The sequence below is a fragment of the Prionailurus viverrinus genome, chromosome C2 (assembly GCF_022837055.1).
Source record: "Prionailurus viverrinus isolate Anna chromosome C2, UM_Priviv_1.0, whole genome shotgun sequence".
Taxonomy (NCBI): domain Eukaryota; kingdom Metazoa; phylum Chordata; class Mammalia; order Carnivora; family Felidae; genus Prionailurus; species Prionailurus viverrinus.
In genome coordinates this window covers 142404869-142427840 of record NC_062569.1, presented here as the reverse complement: position 1 = coordinate 142427840, position 22972 = coordinate 142404869, and positions in this window count along the sequence as shown.

Sequence of the window (22972 nt, the reverse complement as noted above, 5' to 3'; positions counted from 1 at the left end):
TAGAAAACCCCTCTTACCAAAAATGAGGAAAGCCCAACTTGAAGGAGGAAAGTAATACTAAACAGAGGCCAACACGGATGAATCGAATGTTGAGACTATCTGGCATAAGCTTTAACGCAGCCATCGTGAAAATGCTTCCGCAAGCAACTGCACAGCTTATCCAGCGAATGAAAAAATCTCAAGCAAAGAGATGCAAGTTATAAACAGGGACTCAAAGGAAACTGGAACTGCGAAACGCAATAATCAGAAAATAAAACCTCACGGAATGGGCTCAATATTAAAGTAGAGAGGACAAAGGATGGAACCAGATGACTTGAGAACGTGTCCATAGAATTTCTTCCATCTGAATAACAGAAAAAAAAGGTAGCTAACATTTGTATCATCAAAGTTCTAGAAGACGAGAGCAGGACTCAAAAGGTATTCAAATTTTTAAAAAGGCTGGAAACTCCCCCAAGTTTGTGAAAGACAAACTTAAGATTCAACAAACTGAGCCGATCCCCAACAGGGATAAAGCGAAAGAAATCCATGCTGGGGGCGTCTGGGTGGCTCAGTCAGTTAAGCGCCTGACTTTTGCTCATGTCGTGATCTCATGGTTCATGAGTTCAAGCCCCGCATCTGGCTTTGTGCTGACGGCTCAGAGCCTGGAGCCTGCTTCAGATTCTGTCTCCCTCTCTCTGCCCCTTCCCCACTTGTGCTCTATCTCGCTCTCAAAAATAAATAAAAACATTAAAAAAGATTTAAGAAAATAAAGAAATGCATGCCAAGACACCTAAAAGTTAAACGTCTCTAAAGACAAAGAAATAATCTTGAAATCAGTTTGAGAGAGATGAGAAGGGGAGCACCAATTTGAAGGATAGTGATTTTCTCAAACCATGAAGATCAGAGGGAATGAACACAATTCTTCCAGAAGTGAAAGAAAAGAACTGTCAACCATAAACTCTACATCCAGCAAAATCATCTTTCAGGAGTGAAGGATGAAGGAAAACTAAGTATTTTTCTAGTAAACCCGTCACTAAACACTGGCTAAGAGAAATTCTTTAAACAGAGAAGAAATAATAGCAAAAGAAGGCTTAGGAATTAGAGCAAAAGAAGATTTTCTCGAAGGCATTAACATGCAAAGATGGTTTCATGATTCTTCCCCCTCCAGGAGGTTTATTTATAGGACACTCTCTTAAATCTTCTTTTCCCTAACCTTCTAATCTTTCTCTTTCCAGGCTACTGACCAACCGGCCAACTGATTCTCTATTTTTTCTTTTTTCACCTTTATTCGCTCTTGGTAGAGAGAGACAGAGTGTGAAAGGGGGAGGGGCAGAGAGAGAGCGAGGGACAGAATCTGAAGCAGGCTCGAGGCTCTGAGCTTTCAGCACAGAGCCCAAAGCGGGGTTCCAACCTACAAACCGTGAGATCATGACCTGAGCCCAAGTTGGACGCGTAACCGACCGAACCACCCAGGCGCCCCAACTAATTCTCTGTTTTATAACCTACCCACAAGGCTTCTGGCTTTCACAATTAGTCTTTAAATGGGGGCTAATCACTCTCAGCTTTCGATGGTTTTCTTCTTCTGCATCCGTTTCCTCCAACAACTCTCAAGTTCTATAGTTCGTATATTTATCATTTTGCCTTCGTGTCTCAAAAACTTGGCATGTTACCCATCAGTGCATTCTCTTCCACCAATATCTCATCCCTGCGCATAGTCCTGGTATTTCAACAATCATACCATTATAGCTTGAGGATCTAACCGTGTGCTACATACCAGCCTTGATGAGATTTTGCAGAACCAGCTAGCAGGAGAGTGACCCAGCTTTAAAATCCCCTTTGACGAACTTGTTTTTCAAACCACTCCTAGTACTGTCTTAGATTACAATCGCAGGAAACAGACTCTTAAACAAAGTTCACATGCAGGGATTATACAGGGGATTGGTTTCGGGAAAAACACCTGTAGGGGGTGGGGATGGGGGTGAAGGCAATAGGACCCATGGGGCAGAGAGTGAAAGTGAGCACTGATGTCTTTGCAATGATCTCCAGAGGGGCTCTGGGGAATGGCTGACCCTTCAGTGTTGTCACTCACTAAGCCAACGGGCCAGGCCCTTATACACCATTTCAGTGAGTCACTGGGAAAGGTCCGCCCCCTGGGAGGAGGTATGAGGTTTTTCTGCTAAGCAGATCCCTTCCCCTGAGCCTAGCTCCCAAGAGCAAATCAGCTTATGGTTATCCGCAGCCAATACTCCCAGTAACTGGGGCAGTGGGAATTCCCATTCCCATCCTGAATGGGAAGTCTGGGAAGTTACCACAGAATCCATGTCAATCCACCTGTGGTTATGAACTATTTTTCTGTTTCCAAACTACATCTCAGCCTCCTAAGTTCATGACTGTGTAGCTATTTTAAAGAGTTGGCTGCATCCGTATTTCTGTGTTATGTGTCCTTGGGATCAATTCCCATAACTCAGCTAAACAAACAAGTGTCTAATAATTATTACCCTCTAGATCTTTTTCATATCACGTAGGTAGTTATATTCTTGTTAAGAGATGAGTAAAAATGAAGTAATTATATGTTAGGAGATGATGAGCTATTGAAAAAACGAACAAAAAGCTCTCTGCTATCTGTATAATTCTTGCCAAAAAAAGTGTATGCAAAATTTCCTAAGGAACTGATGTCAGATTATCCTATTTATAATTCATTGACATCAAGGAACCAAAGAGCCACATTGTTAATAAATGTGTCCTTATAGATATTTGGAAAAGGTGTACAAAATAGAAATGGGGTTAATGGATTAGCTTGCTATGTTATGGAGAAACAGTTCCACCCCTAAGTCATCAACAACTGTTAAATGTCAGGAGTGTCCACTGATGATATATTTTTACTTTTGCTTTAAGGACTTAGCAACACCCAAGATTTCAGTGTATTTTGTAACTGTGCAGAAAAGACAGTTTCCTTGTATAAGTTTAATGTATGTTTTTTCATTGATATTACAGTTACAGAAAATATCGCATCTTCATTCAAATCTTTTTTGGCATTTATTAAATTAGAAGGCATACCCACATTGCAACGCTTCAGCTGTTTGAATTTGCACAGACTAAGGAGATCTTGTAATCAGCAGGCAGATCAGCCATCAGAGCATTGCTAGCCCTTCAGAGGCCACCTCCACCTCCTTATTTTTTTTTTAATGTTTATTTACTTTTGAGAGAGACAGAGCTCGGGTGGGGGAGGGGAAGAGAGAGAGGGAGACACAGAATCCGAAATAGGCTGACAGCACAGAGCCCAACGTGGGGCTTGAACCCACAGACCGTGAGATCATGACGTTAGCCGAAGTCGGATGCCCAACCGACCGAGCCACCCAGGCGCCTCTCACCTCCACCTCCTTCTGATGATCGCCTGCTTCTCTCCAGTAGTTGACTGATGCCCTGAATTCTAACAGCATAGATTAGTTTTGCTTGTTTTTGTGATTCATGTAAATCATAATATCACTGTCCTGTGCCTAACTTCTTTTAACTCAGCATATTTGTGGGATTCCTCCACATCGTCTGGTGTGTTTCATTCAACACAGTTTAATTGATCACTTACTATGTGCCTAGCACTGCTCTGGATGCTCATTGTTCATCTGTGACCTATATGTCCATTACTAATGGTCTTTATTGAATATTCATAACTCCTACTGAATGAATAATTAAAAACCAGTTCAAAAAGTTGACGAAATCCCTGGAAAGATCCAATTTGGTTAATGGGGTTAACATTTTAGCTGACCAAGTTGACCAGAGCTCATTTTTCACTTGGCTACATTTGAGTTTGCAGTCACCCCACAAAGTGGAGAACAATGTATATAGGGCCTGCCAAGCTGAAAACAGCAGATATATACTTTATTTTTTATGGTAAAAAAAATACATATAGTCTTTCCAGAAAACAGCTACTAGCAAGATTTATTGTTAAAGTCAACAGAATTTGGAAACTCATCTGGAAACTCTAACACAATGTCTGCTGAGTCTAGAAAACAGTCCTGAGATTCAACAAAACAGGGGATTGTACTATGGAGCATAGAATCATGTATAAACCCATTCCATGTATCAATAGCCATTTGAAGTAAGTAACCAAAGTGCTGTGTATAGACTGGAAATTTTTTCACCAGATAGCATAGCTTATAGTGTTTCTTAAAAACAGAGTGTCAAGTATTTCAGTGCTTTTTAAAGTACTTAACATGCAAGTTATTAAGGAAGGTATATCAACTTAGTGAAAAAGAAAAAAGAAACGAGATCAAATGTTCTTCTACAGAAGCGTTTCACTCTACCCTGCAAAGGGCGCATGACTGAAGAATCCCCTGTAGCCTGCGTTCAACTACATTTCATTAAGACAGAGACTGGTAGGAGGCAGGGGACATTAGAGGGTAGACCCAAACTCAAAGTGAACCGATTTGAATGTGCAATTAGATTATGTCGTTTCAAAATTCACTCTCGAGAAACAATCAGCCTAGCTGCGGTTTACATGCGTGCGGGAGGCCACCTACTCTGTATATGAAGACTCTAGGGATATGAAGGACATTTCGGAGACTCAGGGAAGTGCTATTAACCAGAGATCTGGAGGAAGTCAGAAAGACAGTATCGGGAATGTGAGAATGGATAGAGATAGCAATGTAGAAAATGGCACCACCATGTTGGAAATCTCTGTGGCCGCAAGTCCAAAATTGGAATAAAAGCCAATGTGACTGAAGTATAGAGGACACCGGGAAAAGTAAAATGAGGTTGGTCTGCTAGGCAAAGGCTGCAATAACTCATGGACCATGTAAATTACCTTGACCTTGATCTTAAGAGTAATGGGAACCCAAAGGCAGGCTTTAAACAGCACAGTTCCACGATCAGATTTGCATTCATAAAGGGTGAATATGGAGGTTAGATTGGAGAAACAAAAACACAACAGAAGACAGAGCAAAGTCCATGTATTTGCTGCACCTCTATGAGGCCGTCACGCTGGGACAGAATATAGAAGAACCTTCTCAGAGAGGAATCGAGAGAAATAGGTTTCAGGCTTTCCTTCGAGTGAACGTTTACATAACCGTGGCAAATTAATTTATCTGCGATTTAGATTCTTCGGATGTAAAAGGAACATTATCCTAATAATAGGTTCATCATGCGATTGTGAAAAGTAAATGGAACAATATAAAGACCGTAATGAAAACTGAAGAACATGAGTCCTTGTTATTTTAGTTAGCTTCTTGTTATTTTAATTAATTTCTATTCAATTAAGGAATTTAAACAATGAGAAGGGGCACCTAGGTGGCTCAGCGGGCTGAGCGTCCAACCTTTGACTTCAGCTCAGGTCGTGGTCTCATGGTAGTGGGATCTAGCCAGAGTCAGGCTCTGCACTGGTCATAGTGCCTGCTTGGAATTCTCTCTCTCCTCTCTCTACTCCCTATCCCCACCCCTGCTCATTCTTTCTCTCTTTCTCTCTCTCTAAAAAATATATAAACTTTAACAGAAAAAGAAAACAAATTTAATCAATGAGTAAAATGATTAGAAACTTGCCAAGAGTATGCAAATTTATCATGAAGGGCACAGCAATAGGTCAGAAGATGAAAGGATCTCAGTTTTCTAAAGAAATATTTCAGCAACTCATTATCAAAGAAAGTTAGCTTAAAACTAAAAACTTCTATAGCTCACTAATTGGTGATATATGAAAAGAAGTGCACACACACACACACACACACACACTCACACATACTTTCCGAAGTGATACATTAATTTACGAGGTTCACGAATACTTTACATTTTCTTGGAACACGGCATAGATAATAGATGGCATGCAGTCTGTCACATTGACTGAATTCGTAAAGCCTCATGTCAAAGAAAAAAAAATATATGCAAACTCCATTAAGTTCAAGTGATGCCAGCACCTCATTTTCACTATTTTCTTTGGATACAAAAATCTCTCAAGTTTAAGTGTTGGCATTCTATGGAGTAAAATATGTTATTTGAGCAGGATCTTAAGAAAATTAGTTTCTTTGTGTGATGGAATGGTGATTAACCTTGAGAACAGAAGAGAAAGTCAAGATAGAAAAACCTGTTGCTCAACAGTTTTATATAGAATGACTAGGGCATCATTGACCAAGTAGTTTAGTTTAGATCCTTCCATAAAAAGCAATACTTGCCTATTGTTCTTCGCATAAAGATTTCACAACAAGTATTTCTAGTTGTCAGAGATGTGTATTTGTTCATTTAAAGTGCAAACCAGAAATGGTTGGCTTCTTTCCCCCTCTTGTTTCTTCAAATTTTTATTTAAATTCTAGTTAGTTAACATACAGTACAATGTTGGTTTCAGGAGTAGAATTCAGTGGTCCATCACTTGCATACAACAGCCCCAAAATGGCTTTCAATTGCAGAGAAAGATATGTTTCTTGATAACACATTTTGCTGACATTTGATATTTTAAAATGACTGAATGAAAGAGAGAGGGAGGGGAAGGAGAGGAAGGCAGAGGAAGAAAAGAGAAGGGAGAAAGGAAAGGAGGAAGGAAAGAAGGTAGGAAGGAAGGAAGGTACGAAGGAAGGAAGGAAGGGAAAGTAAAAGAAAAAGTATAAGCAAAGATCATATTTGACAACTTTAGGTTCATAAGTTCAAACAATACCCTGGGTTTTCGGCTTTGATTCAAATTCATAAATGAACAAAAGGGATATAGTTTAAAAAATAATAATTGTCTATACTATTGCCCACTGCTATTTGGTTACCCTAGAAGTAACTTAAGTAAAATTGGAAAATCTAAATATAGCAGCAAACCTTTTAAAGCAGAGATCTGCATTTTTTTATGTTTGTTTATTTATTTTGAGAGAGAGAGAGAGCGAGAGAGCGAGAGAGAGAGAGCGCAAACAGGGGAGGGGCAGAGGAAGAGAGAGAAAGAGAGAATCTTAAGCAAGGTCAACACTGTTAGCACAGAGCCTGACTCAGGGCTCAAACACATGAACCGTGAGATCACGACCTGAGCTGAAATCAATGCCCAACCCGCTGAGCCACCCGGGTGCCCTGTTTTTCTTGTTTTGTTTGTTGTTGTTGTTGTTGTTATTGTTTTTTTTTAAGGAATATGCAAAGGCTCATTAAATGTTTCGATTTTATTTACAATAGATTTTGTGCAATAGATTTTGTACAATAGATTTTGGAGCTATGTATGTTGATAAAACATTGAAATGCTATATACGTCAGAGGTTACCCACTTCTGAAATCTACATATCAAAACCAACTCAGCCTCATCCTTTTTTTTTAAATTGAGGTATAATTGACATATAGCATATTATTTTCAGTTGTACAGCATAATTATTTGATATGTGAATCAAATATATATATGTGTATATATATACATACATATATATATATATATATGCATATATATATATTACAAAGTGTTGACCACAATAAGTCTAGTTAACATCTGTCTCCACACATAGTTACAATATATTTTTGGCTTCAGTTCTTTATAGATGGCATTAAACTTACAGTTGTCATACGTGGGTGGGGGGGGGAGGAACCTACGCTTTAGACAGGCATATAAGGCAATTTCTCATATAATTAAGGTTTACAATTTAAAGTATTTCCCTTTACCATTGTTAGTAGCTATGACAGCAAGAGTACATGTTTTTCAATAATGCATTGTAGCACCTTAGCGGCAGACAAGGAAATTCCTACAATAGTTTTTGCCATAGTGCGACTTGAGGTATATTTAACACCTTATATATGAACGGTCTGGGCCCAGGCCAGACAAATAAAATAAGAATAGAAGCACTGACAGTTTTGTTTCAAACTTGGCTTAACTTGTACTTTTAGGACATTGTAGTAGTTTATGAAGACTGCTGGATGCACTGTGTTTTACAGAATTCTGCGAGCTTGGTATTATTTCTTCTAAAGATTGATTGCGGAGACCAAGGAGGTGTCAGGATCTGAAATATCCTCCAGAGAGATGTAATTATGTCATGCGATATTACCTTAATTCCAAATAAACGGAAAATAAAGTAAGAAAGAAAACTGAGCCTTTTCCATCACCTTACAAATGTTATGAAATGCAATTATGTTTCCAAAGGTATCAAAGTATGTAAAGTTGAGTTGAGCGATACTATTAAACTGGTAGGAATAAATCTTTTTTATTTTATAGGAGGTAGGAAAAATATAAAACTAAGCATGAGGAACACATATTCGTAGCCAGAAATGGCCCTATAAAGCATATTATGATTAGTTACATCAGCAAGGAAACAGTAAACTGCCATGCATTTCTCTAAAATTATTTGCAGCCTGTTCATTCTGATCTCTTACACAACCGGGCTTTTTCCCTCTTGAATTATTCACATAATCCCCCTAACTTTCCTGGGTCTGAGAATTACATCATTAGTCAAAATAATTCTAAAACTAAAATGGAACCACAGAATTAAGTTATTGCTATGTTTTAGGTATATTTGACTTTTTATATGTGGTCTGATACTATGGATAATATCCTTCTGAAATAGAGTGAACATTCACCCTACTTTTTATGAGAGTGCCAATGGGGCAATATCACAGCATAAATATGTTTCGGTAAATTTTCATAAAAATTCTACTTCCAATATTACACTCGTTTTAGGGATATGCACATTTATGATATGATAACAATTCTAACAAAACCGTTAAAATGTGTTCATAAAACTTGTAGCAGAGTTAAGTCTTGTAGTTCAAGTTGATCTTTCTTCATCACTTAGCTCAATCATTAACAATCTACAAGTTAAATAAATTAAAAGCAAATTATTGCAGACCCTCAATCATAAAACAATCAGTCCGCTCGCCTACAAATCTGTAGGCACATTGGGACTATCGAAGCTAGAAGCTACATCTTTTTCCTGGATATGGAAAACGCTGCAGCCATCAGTATCGAATAGACATAAAAATTAGACGGCAAGAAGGTGCAAGAAAAAGTTAAAATATAAGATATAACATAGAACCAAGTGGGAGTCCCTTGGTCTACTTTAAATGGAAAAGAAAGACAGGGAAGGGATCAGAGCTCAGCTAGAAGTTGAAAGAAATGAATGCAGTCCATTCACACTCCCCCGAAGACGTCTGTGCACGCACTGAGGGGAGGGAAGAGAATAAGGAAGAGAATACACACTTGTGCATGTCTAATGTGCCGATGGGTGTATGTATGCTATCTAATTTATTTTTTCATGAACGTCATAAAATAGGTTCTGACTCCATTTTACAGACAAGGAAACGAAAATCAAAAAGGATAACTAATTCGTTCAACCTCACGTAAGTAGTAAGCAAACTCAGGAATACCTGACTCGAAATGATATGATGTTTCTACCACATGAGCTTCTGATAGAAACGCCTCATTTCTTAAAGTCTCTGGACAATCTTTCATTTCACTTACCCTGATAGAGAAGGCGAATGTGCTTAATTTCAGATGCATAATCTTTTACCAGAAAATGGCTATAGTCTTTGACAACTGGCTAAACCATTGTTTAAGGAAGACTCAGAACAATACCGATAATTCTGGGGACCACGTATTTCTTTCTTTCCTTTCTTCCTTTCTCTTTCTTTTTTGTTTTTCTGGATTTTTTTCCTTTTTTCCCCGACTTTAAAGGAGATGGCCCAACATTGACTTTCTGATGGATTTTTATAAAGGAATACTGGTTTTCTTTCTCAACTTACCAAAAAAAGTACACTCTAATTGTGCACTTATTCCCAGTTGATGTGCACATCCGTGAATCCCTGTGAAGCCTGAAACACACTAAAGCAAGCAAGCCAATCTGAGTGCGTCCTCTCTCCAAGCCTGGCGGTCTGGCCTGGGGCAAGAGGGAGGTGTCTTTATTTGGGGGGCTGGGGAGGGAGGACGGATGTGAGAAAGTGGAGTGGAGAGTCTGGTACCATTTTGCTAGCCCTTCTTCACATCTTCCAGTATACATATTGGAGGACTATGGAAAGAAACTCAGTTCAAATTTTGCTCTGTTTCGCCGAAAGCAACTGCCAGTTGGTACAAACGTAGCCCTGATTCTGGCTTGCTGAAAGGAGACTCCTGGTTGGCTCAACACACGACTATGGTTTGCACCTTGGCCGAGGCTGCGTCCAAGATGGACGTTTTGTCTAGCCTGGCACTTTGATAGAATGTTCCCTCATCGGCACAGCTTTGCTCCACTAGCTACAAGTTGGAGGAAAAATACCTTTTCACAGCTAGGACGATCGAAGAACAAGGCAGAAGTGTGCGGGAAAATAGGATATCACAAGCAAGAGAAACCCAGTGTGAACCCCACCCTCTCAGAGCAAATATGGCCAAGATAAACCTTATTAAAGGAAGATGGGCAGCCGGTGAGAGGGAGGCACAGGCTCCAGCAGTTGTAAACATGTGACTGTGCCAGGAGTGAATTATTAGTTCAGGCTGCAAGAGAAGAGAAGACACAAACTGAGTGATGGTAGGAACGCGGATTTAGGGATTGTGCCCTGAACTAGAATTGTTCACTTAAAGACACAGTGTGTCGATTTCTCGCTCATTTGTATATTTGACAGCGCAGGTGCTTAAATGGGAACCTAGTACATGTGCGACTCAGTCTACCTGTCACCGTCTCCCCTTCCTTTTTTTTTTATTAGTCCTTACAAGTTGTTCCAGGTAGAATTCATTTCCAGAGCGTCAAGCTTGTTCTTTTCGACTCGCAGACACGTTCGGTTTTGCTTTATTGATCTTTGACGTCTTTATTAAATTCCAGTAAGTTCACATACAGTGTAATATTAGTTCCAGGCACGCAATATAGTGATTCAACGCTTCCATGCCATACCCAGTGCTCTTCACAAGTGCTCTCCTCAATCCCCATCCCCTACTTCACCCATCCCCCACCCCCACCTCCCCTCTGGTCACCATCAGTTTGTTCTCTGTAGTTAAGAGTTCAGTTTTAAAGAGAAGCGTGGGACTCCTTTAAAAGTGTGCTACACATTCCCTATTATTCATGACTTGGGATATCGGACATTACACTACAATGGACATTAATTATTATTTTTTCCAGGCTGTAATGATGACATCAGCGGCATGGGCTTATTCAGAACATTTGCTCCTTTCCAAAGTAACTATGGTCTACAGAGATTTCTCGACTTTTTAAACCTCATTTTTTTGTTTTCCTTTGTACCCTCCTTCCTTCTAACTTATATTTTATGTGTTCAGTATGCCTACATTTTTTTTTTAGTCCTCTTAATATCTGTTTCTTATTATAAGAAATACTATCATCAAGATAGTGAGTAGGAGGAGAGCTGAAAGGCACTGAGTGCTTAGTAGTTCTCAAATAATAACATAGTTTTGATAGTTCAAATTGCTAATTAAAGAAGGCCCTAGACAAGCACAGTGTTTAGAAGCATACACTTTGGATTAAGACAGCTCCAAGTTGAAGTCCCCAGCGCTATCATTTCTAGCCACGTGGCTTTAGGCAGGTTATTAAACCTCCTAAGATTTGCCTTACTCGCATATAAAACAGGGATAATAACAGTGTTTAACTCATGGGATCGGTGGGAGGATTAAATAAAATAATGCACATGGAACGAACCCTGAGCACAATGTCTTCCAGAGTAAGACCTCTAAAATAACTCTAGCCATGGAAAAAGTGGTATGCAGTGAGGGCATGTGATTTTTAAAATCTTTTTTAATATGATGTCTGGAGTCTGACTATTTTACTAACCATGAGCATCCATGCTGGGGAAACGGCTTTACGATGATTTTCTTTTTCAGTATTTAAGCAATTACATCCATGACAGCGTTCTCTAACGTTGACTTTCAGTATATCTACATGGTTACAAAGCAATCGCTGTCACACTATATTCTGAAATTGTTTTACTTACTGTCTGTAAAGACAAATATCTCTTTACATATTTCAATGTAGTGGATTTATTTATTTTTATTTTTTTAACGTTTTATTTTATCTTTTTAAGAGACAGAGAGGGACAGAGAACAAGCAGGAGAGGGGCAGAGAGAGAGGGAGACACAGAATCCAAAGAAGGTTTCAGGCTCTGAGCTGTCAGCACAGGGCAGAGAGAGGGAGGGAGAAAATCCCAAGCAGGTGTCATGCCGTCGGTGCAGAGCCTGACGTGGGGCTCGATCCCCCAAACAGTGAGATCATGACCTGAGCTGAAATCAAGAGTCGGACGCTTAACTGACTAAGCCACCCAGGCACCCCTTAAATGTAAACAATTTAAACCAGTGTATCTGTTAACAGTGATGTAACTATGAGAACCTACATACGTTGTATTTGTTTATTCAAATACTGTATGTAGATTGTGCACCTCTGTTATACCGGGGTCTGGTATTACAAAGGAGAACAAAGTGGTGAATAAAGCACCTTAACGGAGCTTACAGTTTAGTAGAGAAAAAAATGAAAATGAACAGATAATAAATAGCCAAATGTTGTCTGGATTTTATGAAGAAAAAAGTAAAAGCGAGCGATTAAAAGCGAGTGATTCTTTGGAAGGGCAACCTAATGTAAATAGTGTGGTGAGAGATAACTTTTCAGAAGAGGTAAAATGCAAGCTGGATATATGAAAGAAAGGATGAGCAAAAGGAAAGTAAGGAGAGGTGTTTTCCAGGCAGAGGGAACCGTCTGTGCAAAGGCCCTGTGATGAGCAAGAGCTTGGCAAGTGTGTGGAATTAAAAGAAGGATTTCACAAGCAGGCGACAAGATTTGAAAGGAAAGTGACAGAAGTGGGGCACCTGGGTGGCTCAGTTGGCGAAGTCGGACTCTTGATTTTGGCTCAGGTCATGATCTCACTGCTCTGAGTTCAAGCTCCACATCAGGCTCTGTGCTGACAGGATGGAACCTGCTTGGGATTGTCTCTTTCTCGCCCTCTCTCTCTGCCCCTCCCCTGTTTGTGCTCTCTCTCTCAAAATAAATAAATAAACTTTAAAAAGATGTTTTTAAAAAAAAAGAAAGGAAGGCAGCGACTCAGTCATATTCGATGACAGAAAGAATGGCCTTAGATTTTTTTTTTAATTTTTTTTTTCAACGTTTATTTATTTTTGGGACAGAGAGAGACAGAGCATGAACGGGGGAGGGGCAGAGAGAGAGGGAGACACAGAATCGGAAACAGGCTCCAGGCTCTGAGCCATCAGCCCAGAGCCGGACGCGGGGCTCGAACTCATGGACCGCGAGATCGTGACCTGGCTGAAGTCGGACGCTTAACCGACTGCGCCACTCAGGTGCCCCATTAGATTTTAACCCAAGTGCATTGAAAGAGCATGGGAGGATTTTAGGAAGGAAACTGACTTGATTTGATATTCAAATTCTGCTTGATTAGAGTTTCAGATGAATGGACAATTGACCACACAGGTAGAGTAGAAAATGTTGACACTAGCTGACCGTCTGTCCTATTGTCATCCAATTAAGATGAGAGTTGCTCGGGTTAGATTTGAAATATATTTTGAAGATAGAATTTAGAAGACATAATCACTGTTAGCCATGAAAAAAAAATGAGCAATACTGAAATTGACAAGGACGTGGGTTAATGGGAATTCACACACATTGCTGATGAGAATGTAATTTGTCACCCTCACAATGGAAAATAATTTGATATTATCTTACAAAATTGTATAAGTTCATGCTGTTTGATTCAGAAATTTTTTTCCTTTGTGTTGTGCCCTAAAGAAACTCCTGGAAAGATATATACATTCTCAGCAGTGTCGTTACAATTAAAAAAAAAAAAATTAAAAAGAAATTAACATTTCTTTATTTTTATGAGACAGAGCATGAGTGGGTGGGGGAGGTGGGCAGAGAAAGAGGGAGACCCAGAATCTGAAGCAGGCTCCAGGCTCCGAGCTGTCAGCACAGAGCCCGACGCGGGGCTCGAACTCACAAACTGTGAGATCATGACCTGAGCCGAAGTTGGATGCTTAACTGACAAGTTAACAGATTTACCTGTATTTAATTTTTCGTGTAATTCAATCCTTTAGAGACTATTGATCAACTTCCTGAGTGTGACTATGGTTCTAAAGATTCTCAGTGATTTACACTGAGACAAATTAAAGCGTGAGATTTGATGAGCCTGTTATTCCTTTACTTAAAATTGGTGATGTGGGAGATTGTTTGCTCCGAAGAATGGTAGCCCACAAACCACAATTTCCAAGTCTTCTCTGATAGTCAACACCAGTGCTGAGTTTTCTCAGCATCCAGGATTGAGATCCATTCATTTTTGTGAAAGGGGAGGAAAATACTGCTATGAGAACCGTTACCAAAATAAAACTATATTAGAACTCCCAGATGTTAGCCTGAGGGTTGCTAACACAGTGAGAAGCCCAGCCATACCCCAGGTGTTTATCCAAGGATTCTCTGAGGATGTTGTAAAATGAAACAATTACACAAGTCTTCTTTTGCTGAAATTCTTATAATCTTTAAAAAATATATATATACATAAAATAAATTCCTCCACTTTGAAATGCCGCTCTTTACTTTGAAGGATAAATACAGGAGTGCCACATCAAACATATCGGGGCACATTTTACTCATGAAAAGTTTCAAAAAGAGGTCAGAAATGCAGGATGTTTTGTGGATTTTGGGGGAGAGGGGAGGGGTCCTGGCTTTAATAATGCCACTCATCACCAAGGTTTCAATGACTTGCCATCACTTCTGAGTAGTAAATGCAAAAACTATCCAATTAATGAAACTAGTAGATGCAAAAACTATCCAATTAGTGAAATTTAGAGCATTATATATCAGGGGTGGGAGGTTTGTTCTGAAGAAAGGTGGAACTATTGATTTATTTTAGATTGAGTAAGAAAACATGTTAAAATTAGAGTATTTAGAAACAAGGAAATACATGTTTTGTTTGTAAAACAGAAGGAAAAGAGGAACATTAAAGCAAGTCTAAAGAAATAGAAATCACAAAATAGGCAGGTAGAAATAGTTATATCATTGATTGCAATAAATTAAGTACAATAAGCTCACCTTGTTGTGATATAACATATCAGTTACATGACGTAGGAAGGCCAGTCAGTGGAAAAGGGTACACTATTCAACCCATGACGCTGGGACACTTACTCATGCAATAAATTAAAGTAGATTCATACCTACAAGATACGCACGAAATTCTCTTTCAAGGCACCATCATAAGAGGGGCGCCTGGGTGGCTCAGTCTGTTGAGCGTCCGACTTCAGCTCAGGTCATGATCTCACTGCTCATGAGTTCAAGCCCCATGTGGGGCTCTGTGCTGACAGCTCAGAGCCCGGAGCCTGCTTTGGATTCTGCATCTCCCTCTCTCTCTGTCCCTAACCCACTCGCATTCTGTCTCTGTCTCTCTCAAAAATAAATAAACATTTTAAAAAAAAGCATAAAAGTATAGGGACAAGAATGCTGTCACAGCATTGCCATAAGACCAAAATCTTCAGTGAAAGATGAACGAATAAATAAATTGTGGAAGAACATGTTGGGTCCATCAATGTTTTGATCATGTCTTCCTTGTTGAGCTGGGTTTTGAACGCATGGGTATTCGTTGTATGTTCTTCATCACTTGGAGAATATTGAAACATTTACAATTATTTCATGAATAAAAATAAAGTGCTAGCATAAGGTAAGAGGAACAGAAGTTTTGGATTTGAATCTTTGTCCCCTAGTTATAATTTATATGAGCTCGAGAAAAATTGCCTAGCTTCTGAGCTCTTGTCTTTTCCCACTGATACAGTTTTATCATAGTCACATCTATTCTATCTAGTCACAGAAGCTTGAAGGAGATCAATGAAATAATGCATGTAAAGGGGCTCTGTAGGTTCAAAAATCAACTACCAGTTTTCTTATAATCGTAGTATTACTATTATAATTACAGCAAGAATAATTATGATGATAACTTAAGCCAGTAATTTTTACTGAAAATGAGGATGTGAGCCAAATGAGTTTTAGGGAGCCTCCACATGTAGCATTCTAAAATTGATTTATGACTAGAAATAACTACTGAGAAATAAAAGCATGTTTATGGCTTGGGGAATGTGATAATAAGTGATGGTCACAATAGTTAGGGGGTATGATGAAAATTTAAACAAGTAAAAGGAATGCATTTGATACTACGCAGGATTAAAAATATTCATTTCAGGAGCTGTTGTTATGAATTTAAACCACTTCATGCTGTAAACCGAATCAATAAGCTTGGAATAAATTGACCAAAAGCTCCTTAGTGAAAATGAGAGAATATATTTAAGGATAATACTACATAACATATAAGAAGATCAATAATTTTTCTAAATTTTTTAACATTTATTTATTTTTGAGAGAGAGAGACGGCAGGGTGGTGTGGGGGGTGGGTGCGTAGAGAGAGAGGGAGACACAGAATGAGAAGCAGGCTCCAGGCTCTGAGCTGTCAGCACAGGGCTGGACGCGGGGCTCGAACTCTCAAACCGTGAGATCATGACCTGAGCTGAAGTCAGATGCTGAACCGACTGAGCCACCCAGGCGCCCCAGAAGATCAATACATTTTAAGTGCTCATTTAGTAATGTTAGAATTTCTATAATAGTAAGACATTAGGTGAGACAATCGTCTGTATCCAAGTGTTAATGACTGAAAAATCAACTAGATTTTCCATTGCTATCAAAAATAGAAAATATCAGCACAGAGAACAAACCTTTTGACCCACTCACAAAAAAAAAAAAAAAAAAAAGTGTTTGTTTCCTTCAGTGGCCTTTGAAGCCTGTATATAAAATCTAATGGAAATGTGATGCCCCTGAGCAGTGTATCAAAGTTCAGCTCTAATAAAGCCCTGCTTTGGCTAAATGTGCTCAAAGTTGACCAACTCTGTTTCTATTCACTAGTATGTGACAGTTGCAAAATACAAACACCACAAGGAGTCACGGACAAAATGCTTAAAAGGGCGCAGGAGTAAGCTTCTCTGGGTTTAAATCCTCTTTCTGCTATTATCTGGTTGTATGATTTCAATTACTCATCTGTAAAATGGCAAAAATAATGGCAAAAATCCTTATGTAGATTTTTGCAGAATTGGATAAGTGAAGGCATGTAAGGTGCTTGGCACATTCTTCAACGTCACGTTAATGGTTAGCTGCTATGACAACATGTTGGTGGAAAAATGTATATATCTGGTCACTTTTGTATTAATAACTCTAAAAGTCAAAATTCCCTATTATCTGTTTACATGTCTTAAATTTACCCTCAGACTCTGAATCACAGAGGTTATCAGTCATAAAACTTGGCAGGTTTATTAGGTATCTGTCTCTGCGTCCCAGAATTATAGTAACTTTGTCTTAGAAGATTTTATTATAATTCATACGTGATCTATTATCTCTTTTTACTTTTATGTTCCTAAATCCAATAATGTTTTCCAAAATGTTTTCTCCTATCTGCTTTGGATATCTTTAGATTCACAAGATTAAATTTCTCTCTCTTGAATAGCCAACTTTGTTTCTCTTAAAGTCTTTAGCCAATTTCTCAGTGCTTCTGCCTTAATTTTGAAAGTATCATTTATTAGTCATGTTTATGTTCACAAATAAATGACATTTTCCCTATTAAAGATGTTAATGAAAATAAAACACTCCCTGATGCACTGCAGGGAAATGCCAAATGTAATGTTATCCAACCACACCCAAGCAAATTCCCTGAATTTTTGTTTATCATCCTCATACGATTTCAGAATCCGAGGCTTTAACACTCAGAGGGACCATAGAAATCATCTAATACAACCTCCTCATTTTTTGAATTTTGGACTGGCAAACAGGGAGGCAAGATAAAGCAGCTTTGCTTGTTCATTAAACGCAAAGTTGAAAAGTGTTTTGGAGCATGTTTTCTAGAGGAAGAAAATAAGAAGGTAAAAATTCCAAAAGAAAACAATGTTCTGAAATTCTAATGACAAAGTATCTGACTCCTGGCATAAATTTTCCTTTAGATGATAAAGGCATCAGTATCAGAATCCAAGATTTTAATCACTCCTTTTCAATGTTAATAATTCACTGAGAAAGCATTTGAAGTATCATATGCATTTCTCAGAAAATTCCTCTAATACAGATTGTTTGTAGTCTATGAGTAGTGACAAGTCATATAATAAATGAAAGTTCCCAGCTATGTTTCCTTTCAACACTCTTCATATTCCTCAAATTGCAGATAATTTTATTAAAAACTCCAATATGTCCCTAAGTGTTTCTTTGTTCTATCTCTTCACTAATTTTTCTATGTATTATATGTATTCTATACTTAATATTTTAAAAACGATACCCGAAAATTTACTTTCAAGTAACTTTAGACCAATTTAGACCCAATCCTTTTCATACAGAACCAAACTAAAATCTGATCTGAGAGCCATATGCAATTCATCTATTAAAGTTGATGACACATGAGTAACAGACAAGATCATAGTTGATTACCTCTATTATAAATCTTTCTTATTTGCTCTAAAATAGAAAAAAAAAAGTAGCTACTTTGTACATCCGTCCTAGGCACACTGTGGGCAGTCAATTTTCTTTGGTATAGACTAAAGATTATTCTTTCATTAATGTTGTGATTGGTAATGTTGTGATTGGTGCATGGTGATGATGTTCGCAATGGTGTGAAAGAGGAAAGAAATTACATATATTTTTTCTACTTACCATTACAAGTGCCAGAAATGTTCTCTTAAAGCTCTGAAAGTTACAATCTGTCACCAACATGTATGAACAAGGGTTTTATCTTGGTGCTGGCAGGGGGCTCTTCCCTTGTATTGTGATAGGATTTGTCCATCATCATCTTTTAGGTCTTAGGTGAATGGCTTCTTCGGAGAAGATTCCTCTAGGAGAAAACAAGTGAAAATAGCAAATCTCTTCTCCCCACTGACTATCATATCGCTCCTATTTATTTCACGATAGCCCTCTTACCAATCTAAAATCATCGTGTTTACATGATGATATACTCATCCATTGTCAGTTTTATTCTATTAGAAGAAGAAGGCCAGGCACTTTTCTGCCTTATTTACCATTATAGTAAGTCAACTGACTGGCTGTAATGTAGTATTTCATTTCCATTTCACCACAGGAAAAGGAAACTCTGGCCATGGTAATACATTTTGCATATATTACAAATATTCCCGTAAGAATTTGGCATACTGGTTTGTGTATGTCTAAGTCACTCTGAGTGTAAACAAAGGCCCATGTTTGGGGTCTGTGAAGTTGGAATGTGGTTTCTGTATTTCTATGACCTTTCAGGAATAGGCAGTCCCTATGCCTATTTATTCTCATCTTTGTTCTCACAATGAGACTACTCGTCTCAACAGCAAATGTATACATCTCCATGGGGACTTTGGCTTTATCTCTGATTCAGGTCCTACTTGTGGACCACTCTGGCTAACTTCATCTATTTTTGCCACAGATTTCTTGGGTTACTATGGGTTTCATAACTGTTACCTCATCTGCTTGGCTTGACTACCTATATTGTTGAATTTCACTGCGTTCGTTGTTATAATCCCCCGACTTTCCTGGTTGGAATAACTCCAAGGTGACTCCCACTGCACTATTGTGTGCCTTCCAATAATGAGAACAGCAATCAATTTCTTTTTAGAAAATTTGATCCCTTTTTAATTTTGAGTGCAGAGGTCAAAGTTTGGCAGGTGTACAACCGAGAAGAACCCTTCACTTAGAAATAAAATCAATGAACTGGACGTATACCCTGTAAACTGATACCAAGAACATCTGCTCAGGTTATTTTAAGTCAGTATTATGGCCATAACATCAGTTCCACCTTCTGTCAGTGGGGATCCAATTATCCAACAGGCAAAAATTAACAAATTTGTTTTTTTTTTAATTTTTTTTAACGTTTATTTATTTTTGAGACAGAGAGAGACAGAGCATGAACGGGGGAAGGGTCAGAGAGAGGGAGACACAGAATCTGAAACAGGCTCCAGGCTCTGAGCTGTCACCACAGAGCCCGACGTGGGGCTCGAACCCACGAACCGTGAGATCATGACCTGAGCCGAAGTCGGAAGCTTAACCGACTAAGCCACCCAGGCGCCCCAACAAATTTGTTTTAACTTGTAATAAGGAACATGGCTATCCTGGAACTGAAGAAAAGCGAGATCATACTAGATCCTAGCCACGTCCTGTGTTATAGACCTGGAGGACAGGCTCATAGGAATGCCTTGTTTTACAGACAAGCCTTCGGAGCTCTTGATTAGGAAAAATAAAATACCATTTAATTTGTTGAGTAAGAAATTCTGGAAAACCTTAGCAAAGAAGTATTTTTCAAACCCTGACAAAGCATCCATTAGTGCCAATCTCACACTATACTTATAAACTGGACTTAACTTGAGGTTCCAGACGCAGAGAAACGATTCCCCTACGGGGTTAGCTCGTGGGCCTCACGGACATTAAGCCTGATGTTTTCCTATGACAGTCAGTGTTGTGTACAGGGAAGGGCCACGTTTGTGATTGGAATTAGACATTCCAGAGTGCCTAATTCATTTCTGTTACTTTCTAACAACGTAGCCTTGAGCACACTTCGTAACCTTTCTAAGTCTTGACTTTCTTAGCTACAAGAAGGTGACAAGAATGCCTACTTTGCAGAGTAGGTGTGAGACTGAGACAGGAATGAAAGGTTGGAGATGCACAGTAGAATTAAATAAATGGTAATATTTTTATGATTATACCCCCCCCCATAGTTGAAAAACACAAGAGTATTAAAATATTATGGCAGCTTTTGATGAGGTAAAAAGACATTGGCCACACAATATGCATTTTAGAGTTTTAACTTCTATTTCAAGGCAATAACTGATAAGTCCTAGCATGCTGGGGGGACATGTCAATATCATACCTTGCTTTTGTCAATTCTGCCACGAACTGAGGCATTCCCATCTATCAATTCTTGGGGGAGGAGAGCCTTGATAAGTATACCAAACAGAAACTTTTTTTTCCCCCACTTTGATCATAGTCACATTCTCATTCTTGGTGTTTCTAGAACTCTGAGGGAATTAGATACAAGTAGACCCGTGCAGATGAAGAATAGCCAGCATTTATTTTAGCGTACTTTTCCCATTTTGTATTGTGATGTGGTTTCTGTTCTCTTATTTCCTCCTTTTACAAAGGGAAAGCACCACTATTAATAACAGAAAAAAACTAATAACCCAGCCGCACATATTTTTTGTTTGCATGACTTCAAACAATAACGTGACACATCCCATCAGTGGTAGACAAATCCATTTATATGGCATTTGTTTCATCTGCCAGAGCCACTGGGCAGGATTATGCATGTGTCACTACCATAACTTCCATTGCCATTTTTAGAGAAAAAGCCTTTCTTTTCTTCCAGAAAGCGACTTCCACAAACTTCTCACATGTATACAATATATTAATAGATACAGTAATACATACAGAATAAAGCCATGGATTCACGAGGGAATGAACAGATACACGGCCATGGAATGTTGGAGAGAATCAGCCAATGCTTCAAGTTTTGAGAGCTTTCTAGGGAAGGAGCGTATCCTAAGCCCTGAGAATGGAGAAACAGAATCCCCAGCTGAAATACCATTGGAATGGTTAAGAAAATAGCATACATTGGACACAGGTCTTCAAAGAGGACTATGCTTTAGGAGAGCGACATTTATGGGAAAGACACCTCACAGAGAGGGATCCTGTCAAGAAGGACATCAAGTTGAAGTAAGCAAGGCAGGTAGAGAGGGTCAGCAGCCCCCATGAAACTGGAGCTCAAGGATCTGAAGAAAACAGGGAGAGGGGTGCCTGGGTGGCTCAGCCGGTTAAGCGCATGACTTTGGCTCAGGTCATGATCTCACAGTTAGCGGGTTTGAGTCCCACGTTGGGCTCTGTGCTTACATCTCAGAGCCTGGAGCCTGCTTTGGATTCCGTATCTCCCCCCTCTCTCTGCCCCTCCCATGCTCGCTGTCTCTCTCTCTCTCTCAAAAATAAAAAGTAAACATTAAAGAAATTTAAAATAAAAACGGGAGAAAAAGGGGATACATTTGGAAAAGCAGATTAGTGGAAGAAGAGGGTCCTGTTGCAAATCCTAAGAGTTGCATAAGAAAAGATCGCAAAAAGACGTTTCGCTCCAGAGAAAATAGAATTTATAAACAAATGAGGAAATGGCTTAAATCGTCAAGAGTGCAAAGGAGAGCCAGTTAGAGCAGCAAGTTTTTAAAACTAGTGATTTTTTTTTTCAAAAATTAGGAAGTATTTTTCCATGCTTTTGAGGGATTTATGTTGACATTTGTTCGTGGTTTCACGTAGAGGACTAGACTTCTATTAAAAAAGAATGAATATAAATGTAGAGATGTGTCGGTGGGAATAGTAAGAAAAAGATAATCAAGGAAGTGAACAGTAAATAAAACAATGAGCAGGGCTTGAGAGTAATAAACACACAAAAGTAAACTGTTTGGCATTGCTATCATATTTGGGCCTCGCATATAAAAATATTCTTGAACTCCTTGCAAAGCAAGAAGAGACACCAATAATTTAAAAAAAAAAATTGTCCATAATGCAATTGACAGGAGACAAAAGACAATTGGACACAACAAGGCTTCAGCTAGATTGCCAAACACATTATTTATGACAAACAGCAAATGTTTCCCCAATGTAAAAGGAGGGAGCCTTTACAATAAACTCTGCCATCGCTTTTTCCCCTGTAAACACCATGATTTCTCGCTTGTTGCCACTTGCCATAAATCAGCTACTTTTCTAAGTAGTGATAAAACTCCCTTCGGAAGGGAGACATTGTAAATTATGATGTACCATTGCTGACAGCGGAGGTTTCTCGTAAAGTCCTGTTATTGTCCACACACAAAACAATTATCAGGGCATGGGAGAGATTTGTAAGCTCAAAGCCCTATTCATTTTTATGGGAGCTGTGTCATATTTATGTTAATTAAACATTCTTTCCACTCGGGGAGAAACACTCAAGGAATGTGCTTTCTGGACAAAGAATAAAAATAGCAATGATCACTACCACAGTGTATCGATTTCTTCGCCCTGTTGATACATGATTCACTGTCTGTTACTTCTCCTGCGCATTAAAAAGTGAAACCAGGCTTGAGCTGTCTGAGAAGGAA